Below are 10,579 nucleotides of genomic sequence, written 5' to 3'. Positions count from 1 at the left end.
TAGAATCACTCAATATTTGAATCTCTTTAATTTTACATCTGCATGTTATAGAATTTTTATGGCACATTAGTGATGGGAAAAACTTCTTTTTTCTTTCTTTTTTTTTTTTTTTTTTTTTTTGCGGTACATGGGCCTCTCACCGTTGTGGCCTCTCCCGTTGCGGAGCACAGGCTCCAGACGGGCAGGCTCAGCGGCCATGGCTCAGCGGCCATGGCTCACGGGCCCAGCCGCTCCGCGGCATGTGGGATCCTCCCGGACCGGGGCACGAACCCGTGTCTCCTGCATCGGCAGGCAGACTCCCAACCACTGCGCCACCAGGGAAGCCCCTTTTTTCTTTTTATTCCCTGAGACCATAGAGCAGCGTTTCTCAAAGTATGGTTCATGGACTATCAGCAACATAAATCACCGTGGAATTTAGTTACAAATGCCGATTCCTGGGCCCCACGCCAAACTAATGGGAACAGAATTTCCAGGGGTGGAGCTTGAAAATCTGCACTTGAAACAAGTATCCTAGGTGGTTCTTATGCTCACTAAGTTTGAGAACCACAGATGTAGCGGAAGACTTGGCTGATCACATTTATTGATAGATTTGTGAATTAGTAATAGCTCATTTTTTATCAAGCACTTACTATATGTTTGGAACACACTCCTACTTAGTCTGTAAAACAAACTTTGTAGTTAAGTATCAATCTCCATTTTACAGTAAAGGAAACTGAGGCTCAAAGAGGATTAAAAATTTGCCCCATGTCACCTGGCTAGAAAGAGCTAGCCAAACCAGTTTTTTTTGACTTCAATGTCTATACTTTTACCACAATGCCTACTGCACTGTTATTTGGGGATTGAGTGCCTATTATATGTCATATAATTTCAGTCTAAACCTTTCAATACCCTCCAATGGTACTCTTGCATTGTAAGATAACTAAGATTCAGAGATATTAATATATATCTCAAAATTACCTTCCACCAGTTGGAACAGAGCTTCTTATTCGAGTATGATTTTTCCTCAATTTTACTTCCTCCTGACAGTTCCTAAAACCTTTTTCAGCTCTGACTATTGGGGCTTCCTTTCCTTGTTATTTATCCTGACCCTTGGCACCTACTTCGGAATAGCAAACCATAAGTTTAAGTCAATGCTTCATTTTTTTTTTTTTTTGCGTTACGCGGGCCTCTCACTGCTGTGGGCTCCCCTGTTGCGGAGCACAGGCCCCGGACGCACAGGCTCAGCGGCCACGGCTCACGGGTTAGCCGCTCCGCGGCATGTGGGATCTTCCCGGACCAGGGCACGAACCTGTGTCCCCTGCATCGGCAGGCGGACTCTCAACCACTGCGCCACTAGGGAAGCCCACATGTTTCATTTTTAACAGCTACCACACCTCTTCCCGACACAGGAATGGAGAGCTTCAGTCTCTCTGAATCAAGAGGGAAATGTCAGTTGCTTGAAAAACCTTCTGCTGATCTTGTGACTGCAAAGAGAAAAACACAACTTAATCCAGGAAACTTTTCCTGGGAAGGGGGAATCACACTATCCCATATGAGATCTTATTCTGGAGCATGCATGCTTGTGTTATAAATCATTTTCAGGGAGTCTCATATAGCCTTGGGGCATATCCAAGCAGATAGAGGGACAAAGGGCTGTTTTCTTTGGTGAATCTTCCAGGCGTGCCTTAAACCTCTCACAGGGTGCTGGTGAAAGAAGACAGTACTCTCTTTCAAGATACAATGACATAGCACAATTCACTAATATATAGCTAGAGCCATGTAAATGTCTGTACCCTTTCACCCAGTAAAACCCTCCTGGGAATTATCCTGGGAAATAATTCAAAAGAAGAAAACAGGCAACAACACACCAAAAAATGTTTATAACAGTGAAAAACCGGAAGCAACCTAAATGCCCAAGGATAGGGAGTGAAAGACTAACAGTGGCATAGCAGTGTAACGGAATATCAAGCTGCTGTTAAAAGAGAGAAGTATGGAGAGTATTTAGAGACACGAAAAGCCTTCTTTAACCAATATAAAAGGAAAGCATTAGAAGGCAAAATTGTGTTGAGCTAGAATAAGGGCTTTGGGGTTGGATGAACCTGTGTTACTAGCTGGATGAACTTAGACAAGTCACTTAACCTGAGTCTCAATTTCCTCATCTATAAAATAGGGATAGAAATATATACCTTTCCAGTGTTGTTGTAAGAATTAAAGATGATATAAACGAAATGATAAAATTTTGGATAAAGCCTGGATAAAGATGGGAGGGGCGTGCTAAGAAATAATCATAAATTTTAAGCCAAGATATGGGACTATTGAAAATTTTATTTGAAATGAATTATGTTTATGATATTTTAAATTTAATACTATTTTTTTTCCTTTATTCCTTCTCACCCTTAAAAAAAGGTCATACTCCCTACACAGGATATGTGTGTCCGTGTCATCTGGAAAACTGCTAATGGATCACTAAGCTCTATTTTAAGAAAGTTCTAGATCAGTGCTTCTGAAATCAGCTCCAGGAAAATGACAGGAACCCTAAACACTGACACACAGGAAGGTCACTCCGCGAGGTTCAAGGCCTGCTTTCCAGGCACTTAGAGATTTTTTTTTTTTTTAACATCTCTCTTGGAGTATAATTGCTTTACAATGGTGTGTTAGTTTCTGCTTTATAACAAAGTGAATCAGTTATACATATACATATGTCCCCATAACTCTTCCCTCTTGCATCTCCCTCCCTCCCACCCTCCCTATCCCACCCTTCTAGGTGGTCACAAAGCACCGAGCTGATCTCCCTGTGCTATACAGCTGCTTCCCACTAGCTATTTTACATTTGGTAGTGTATATATGTCCATGTCACTCTCTCACTTCGTCCCAGCTTACCCTTCCCCCTCCCCGTATCCTGAAGTGTCCATTCTCTAGTAGGTCTGCATCTTTATTCCCATCTTGCCCCTAGGTTCTTCAGAACCATTTTTTTTTCATTCCATATATAGGTTTTAGCATACGGTATTTGTTTTTCTCTTTCTGACTTTCTTCACTCTGAATGACAGTCTCTAGGTCCATCCACCTCACTACAAATAACTCAGTTTCATTCCTTTTTATGGCTGAGTAATATTTCATTGTATATATGAGCCACATCTTCTTTATCCATTCATTTGTTGATGGACACTTAGGTTGCTTCCATGTCGTGGCTATTGTAAATAGAGCTGCAATGAACATTGTGGTACATGACTCTTTTTGAATTATGGTTTTCTCAGGGTATATGCCCAGTAGTGGGATTGCTGGGTCGTATGGTAATTCTATTTTTAGTTTTTTAAGGAAACTCCATACTGTTCTCCATAGTGGCTGTATCAATTTACATTCCCACCAACAGTGCAAGAGGGTTCCCTTTTCACACGTAGAGATTTATGTGAAGCTTGTTGGGTAATGCTCCCTCTCTCCTCTACAGTTTGGGATGGGGAATGTTCTCATGACGAGAATGCCTTCCATCCACCTTTGCTTCAGAATCCTAACCCTCACCTGCATTAAACCTCCACCTTGCAGAGCTTGATTCCTGAGAAAGGGGATAGGCAGGAGGATGATATGAAATATTTTCTTTTGGCTAAAATATATTGAGCATACACTTTGTGTCAGGCATTGTGTTTGGCACATGTGGATAGATACATACTAAGCCAGTTGGAAAGTGTTTTGGAACTCAGGTTTCAGAATTTTCCAGAAAACCTCTACCAAAATAATATAGACAGGGACTTCCCTGGTGGCGCAGTGGTTTAAGCATCTGCCTGCCAATTCAGGGGCCACGGGTTCCATCCCTGGTCCGGGAAGATCCCACATGCAGTGGAGCAACTAAGCCTGTGCACCACAACTACCGAGCCTGCACTCTAGAGCCCGCAAGCCACAGCTACTGAGCCTGTGTACCACAACTACTGAAGGCCACGCACGTAGAACCTGTGCTCTGCAACAAGAGAAGCCACTGCATTGAGAAGCCCGTGCACCACAGCGAAGAGTAGCCCCACTCGCTGCAACTAGAGAAAGCCCGCGCACAGTGACAAAGACCCAAAGCAACCAAAAATAAATAAATAATTTTTTTAAAATGCTTTAAAAAATAAATTAGGGCTTCCCTGGTGGCACAGTGGTTGAGAATCCGCCTGCTGATGCAGGGGACACGGGTTCGTGCCCCGGTCTGGGAAGATCCCACATGCCGCGGAGCGGCTGGGCCCGTGAGCCATGGCCGCTGAGCCTGCGCGTCCGGAGCCTGTGCTCCGCAACGGGAGAGGCCACAACAGTGAGAGGCCCGCGTACCGCAAAAAATAAATAAATAAAAATTTTCTTAAAAATTAAAAAAATAAAAAGATAATATAGACAAAGAAAAGGGTGTTGATAGGTTTTCAGCTATCCATCTTTCTCCTTCCAGGATCAGCCCAGAAACATAAAAACATGTGTTACAAGGTCTTGTGCTGGGCAGGTAAAGAAATTAACCAAAAACGAGTTCCACCAAAATGCCAGGCAACATAGTGGAAAAAGGATCAAAAACATTTAGACTTGAAAAAGCATTACCAGTCTTCCAATCTTACTGATGAGAAATGAATTGGGGCAAAGCAATGTTCAGTGCTTCTTCTGGAAAGATTTGGGTCAGTTACTCTAAAAAATTTCCGGAAAATTTGTTCTTCTACTTTGTTCTTCTACTCGTTCTTTTTCTTGGCAGTAAAACAAAGATTACCTCTGTTTGGGGTTATACTAAATTTCTTTTGATTGTTTTTCCTTCCCATGCTCTGCATCCTAACAGCCAGGGATGCCACTGATGAAATATTCAGCATTGGAATGATACTTGATGTATAATTAAATAGAATACATTTAGCAATTCTGTTTTATAGACCTTTAATCTTCAAGTTAATAAACCTACTTGTAGAGAATCTCATAAACAAAACCAAAACATTCTTGGAAATACATAATTTCCTTGGAAAAATACATAATCCTGAATGTATTTCCTACAGGGAGGAAAGAAAACATTTATTAAACACTCTTATGTGCCAGGAAAGTTACTAACTGCTTTACACATTATGTCACTTAGTCTTCCCAACCCTGTGAGGTAGGCATTAGCTTCACTATACAGATGAAGTAACTGAGGCTCCAAAAAGTTAAGTGATTTGCCCAGGATCACAAAGTAAGTAGCACCACAGCTCAGACCAGAACTCAGGTCAGATTCTGACTCCCGTGCTTTTTCCTAAATTTTTACAGGATTTCATTTCCAAAGCACTTTCTCTTCCTATGGCTCATTCCATCCTCCTCAAAACACAGTGAGATTAAACACAATCATAGAATTCTCCCTTTTAGCAAGTCACAGAGCCAGGATAAGAACGTAAGCTTGTAGCAATCATCAACATCTCAGTTATCTTTTATTGAATGCTTTCTATGTGCAAGCCTCTGTACTAAGCATTTTTAATACTTTTTTCCCTGTTTCTATTCTCATAGTAACCTAATGAGGTGGTCATAATTATTATCCCATTTGATTGATGAGAAAACCAAGACTCCGAGGGGCCAATGACTTGCCCAAGACTATACAGTAGCAAGTCAGGACTAGAAATAGGGTTTGTAAAAATAATACCACAATTGATAAAAGCAGTTGTCATTTATTAAACACATCATGTGTCAGATGCTGTTTCTTAAAAAGATTTTTTATTTCTAAATACTTTGAGATTTATAATTGGCATTGATTTTTAAAATTATTTATTTATTTATTTAGGCTGCACCGGATCTGGACTCTTAGTTGCGGCATGCATGCAGGATCTAGTTCCCTGACCAGGGATCGAACCCAGGCCCCCCTGCATTGGGAGTGTGGAGTCTTACCCACTGGCCCACCAGGGAAGTCTTGGCATTGTTGTTTTAAATGCTCACAATAACCCTATGAAGAAGGTATTATTATTCCCATCTTACAGATGAGGAACTAAGACTTATAGATAATAAGTAACGTCTCCAAGGGCATACAAAAGGGAAGGGGTAGAACTAGGATTTGAACACAGGTCTCTTTGACTCCAATCCTATTTCCTTAATGCTCAGGCTTTGCTGATTCCTGTTCTGTCTCTGTACACTTTTACTACCCGAAGTGTGGTCCACAGACCAGCAGCATTGGCATCACCTGAGAGCTTGTCATAAATGTGGAATCCCAAGCCCTACCCCAGACCTACTGGATCAGATGTGTATTTTAACAAAATGCCCACATGAGTCTTGTGCACATTAAAGTTTGAGAGGCACTGCTCTGCAACACACCAGCAATATACAGAATAAGCAGAGAAGGGAGCAAGATTGTCTAGAATAGGGCTTCTCAAACAAGTTCCCTTGGAAATCAGTTTTGAGCTGGAAAGAGGTATGTTCTGCTGCTCAACTTGATAATGGTGATCTTTTCCAATTCATAAATAAAATTAAGTTAATGAATTATATTTTCTCATCTTCCATAATTTTTCCTCTCTTCTTTGGAGTTGAATATCACTTGCCTGTTAGTAAGTTTAGATGATGACAATTGAACAGTAGTAAAGAAATACCTATGGAAAGCTCAGAAATGTTGTTTAATTGTTTGTTGTATTTTTTTCTTTAATTTGTGGGTTTTTTAATTCTTGGACTTGTGATTGTGATTTTATGGTGCATAACAGAGAATAGTCATATTTTCTCATAATAAACTTGTTCCTAACTCACATTACAGAATTCAATGTTAATGTCTTTTGGTGTTCCACAAAAAGCACCTGATTCCCCCCATATGAACATGACTATCAAGTCTTCAGAATCTCTCTAGAAATCATCTCACCAAGAACTTGCCATAGGAAAGTAAAGTTAGAAAGAGTAACGTACGTCTCACCTATTCCTCCTCCTTCAAAGAGGATCAACATTAATAGATACAAATATAACCTACTGGTTCTTTCCGAATAGAAATATGAGTGGTTTTTAAGCCATGTTCTCCTTTGTGTTTTTCTCAATATTCAAAAATATCTAGAGTGAACATCCAACAAATATCTAATGAACACTTACTAAATGACAGGCACTCTTTTAGGTGCTGGAGACACAGCAATGAACAAGCCAGACGAAAATTTCTCTTCTGGATTGGTGGTTGCCAGAGGCTGAGGTGAGGGTGAGGATGAGGGTCGGGGCAAAACGGATGAAGGGAGTCAAAATGTACCAACTTACAGTTATAAAATAAATAAGTCCTGGGATGTAATGTACAGCATGGCTACTAGAGTTAATAATACTGTACTGCACATTTGAAAGTTGCCAAGAGAGTAAATCTTAAAAGTTCTCATCACAAGAAAAAAATTTTTTTAACTATGGATGGTGACATATGTTAACTAGGCTCACTGTCGTGATCATTTTGCAATATGTACAAATATCAAATCATTATGTTGTATACCTGAAACTAATGTAATGTATGTTAATTATACCTTAATAAAACCCAAAATCTTGGTTCTGATGTCAGTATCTCTGGGCCTTTCCTCTTGGGCTGGTCAGATTCCTTAAAGAAGACACTGCAAGTTTCCTCTCTGGAGAGTAAATATCTTGTAGCTAGAGATCTAGGAATTGAATGGAGGAGGAGGGTTGGGAATCTTCACATCCAGTATCCATTAGTTCATTTAATCTCCCATTTTATACAGAGACCTCTGATTCAGCCCTCTCTGGAGAATAAATACTTCAGTCTTCTTTTGGAAGAGTGGGGTCAGGGGGACAGTTGAAGAAGGGGAAGGTGACTTGGAGATCTAACTGTTCTTAAACAGCTTTCAAAATCCTTGTTTTAATCCCTGCCCATGGTACAAGATGTACATGGCAGCCCTGTTGTCCTATACACAGTAGCTAGGAGGGGAACTACTGTTACCAACTCCTGAGACTTGAGGGATTCTGCAGTTTACATCAGGTTGGGTCTCAGCTTTTCCCACTTGGGGTTTCGGATTCAGGTTTTTCCAGGCTAGTAACTTAGTGAACACTTGTCCATTTGCTTCCCAGCTTCTACTTTGTTTTTTGTTTTTGCTACTGGCTCCTCTCATTATTGGGTGCTTATGCTTTTAAAAAAATTCCATCACTGTCATTTTAGTGGTGTCCTAGGAGGGAACAAAAGTAGTTCTGTGTGTTTAAGTGTTTAACATCGTCACTTGCAGGAAACACTTTCCTACACTAACTTAAATCCTCTCTCGTTATCATTCAAACCCTTATTCTCCCACATTTGTCCTTAGAATTAGATATTGGAATAAAACATGTATTTTTACTTGTAGGTGATTGTAATTTAGGAAGAGTTCACTGTCATTCACACCCTTTAAAGTTTTAAATAGCAGGAAAAAATTGATCACTTTCCCCAGCAGATCAAAAATGGAGATGAGACATATACATATTAAAAATTATGTGTGTAAAAGGTTAGTTACTGCAGCATTGTTCATAATACCAGAAGACTGCACAGAACCTAACGGTCCAGCAACAGAGGACCTGTTAATTAAAACATCCCAATCCATATGGTAGTATAATATACAGTCAAAAAGGACGAGGCAGATCTTTATGCTCTGCTGTGGAAGAGTCTGTAAGGGCAGAATAGAGTAAGTATAGTATGCTATATTTGTGTTTTTAAAAATATATTTATATAGTATCTACATCTGCAACAGTAGTTACCTCCTGGGAGGGGAACTAAGTGACTGGGAGACAGGGAGTAATAGGAACATACCTTTTGCACCATTTGAATTTTACAACATAGTCCTATATTACAGTAAGTCCCCTACATATGAACCTTCAAGTTGTGAACTTTCAAAGATGCCAATGTGACATTCCATCAATGTCAGGCGTGAGTGAAATTGCAGCTTGCCCTCCGTCTCCTATGGCTGATGATCTTTCAGCTCTACCATCTCCCACCTCCCACCTCCTCTCCCTCCTCCAGTCAATAATTCTTCTTGCCTGTTCACTCGATGCCAGCCCCTGTATGCCAGCTATTGAACTGTACTACTGTACTTTTCAAGGTACTGTACTGTAAGATTAAAAATGTTTTATTTTTTGTTTGTTTTTTATGTATTATTTGTGTGAAAAGTACTATAAACCTATTACAGGACAGTACTATACAGCCGATTGTGTTAGTTGGGTACCTAGGCTAACTCTGTTGGACTTGCAAACAAATTGGACTTACGAACGTGCTCTCAGAACGGAACTCGTTGGTATGTAGGGGACTTACTGTACTTACTTTAGAAATAAAGAACTAATGAATAGTTTTTAAAAGGATGAGCTCCATGAACTTTACCTTACAGAATGCTCTCCCTGATTACTTCCACCTAGCCATGTTTCACCCCCTCTTCAAGATGTTAATTCCCAATTCCTTTTTTGGACAACTCCAGCTCAACTACTCTCTCATCTGATCTCCTTTGCTAGAAATTACTGTGTGTGGCAAATCATCACACATTGCTTTGTTACACCACTTCTTCTAAAAAGTAGTATAAACCATCTTGCATTAAACTTTTCATTTTGTATTTTCATTTGTTTCACTGAGCCTTTTAGGGGTTGCAATGGTCTTTGAAGGGGTCTTCAAAGATAAAGAATGACAAATGGAGAATACGTGAGCAAGTAAAAGGGAAGGAGAACATGAGAAGGAATTTGCAGTTCCTCCTTAGGGGCAGACTTCACACGCATTTACAAAGTAGAGATTCATGTGAGCCAGTGACCCCTTTTTATACAATACTAAAAGCCCCTGGATAGGTAAAACCTTCCCATTTTACATGGAATTAACCCAAGTATCACAACATCAATTAGCTAAGAGCACTTGCACTCAAGGAATGAGAGGTTGGAAGACTAAAGCAAACATTTTGAAGCAAAACTCACAAAATTTTAGAGGGCATAAAGATCAAATAGCCCAAACCCTTACTTCACAGGTCTCAAGGCAAGGCATTGGGGAAGTTCAGACTCAAACTCAAGTCTCCTCTTAAATTCTGTTGGGGGACTACACTATCCAGCCTGTGGGTAAAAGACATCTGGCCTGGGTAGAAGATGGGATCTTTCCACAGCAAGAAAGACAGGAGGGCTCTGTGCCTGGAGAAGAGGAGAAAGCAAGCAGGAAGTGAAAAAGAAGTGGTTGTCAAGTTTTGTTTTCTTCCTAATTGTGTCCCAGGCTCCGTCACAGTACATGTCACTAGAAGTCTTCCATATTAGCAGAAGCCAAATTAAGATAATCAGAACTGGTCTGGAAGGCTACTAACCTCAACTTCCCTTTACCCAGCTCGGTCTCTCTACTTCAAGAAACCAACTAAACTTCAGCTTACAGCTCTTTAACGACCCTTCTACAACCCCCCTTCCACACCTGGAGAAGGAAAGTCTGAAAAGGAGAATGCAATGCAAACATGAGGGGTTTCCCTATTTCCGTGGTATTTTCAGCCGCTTCCCCAGTATCTACTGTATTGGAAAGTGAGAGCCATTTAGGGTAGCCATGGAGACAGTAATAGCCTCGGTCTTGTTTCCTTACTTTTCTTTGCTATTAAAATCTTTCGCTCTGATTTCAGTAAGGCACCCCTACTTCTGCAGGAGTCCGGGTTCTGCAGGTGCTCTCTCTCCTCAGGGACACTTCTGTAGGGAGCAGGAATATGTTTTTAAATAGGGAAGAGCG

The sequence above is a fragment of the Lipotes vexillifer genome, unplaced genomic scaffold (genome assembly GCF_000442215.2).
Source record: "Lipotes vexillifer unplaced genomic scaffold, Lipotes_vexillifer_v1.1 scaffold1122, whole genome shotgun sequence".
NCBI lineage: Eukaryota > Metazoa > Chordata > Mammalia > Artiodactyla > Lipotidae > Lipotes > Lipotes vexillifer.
This window is presented reverse-complemented; position numbering follows the sequence as displayed.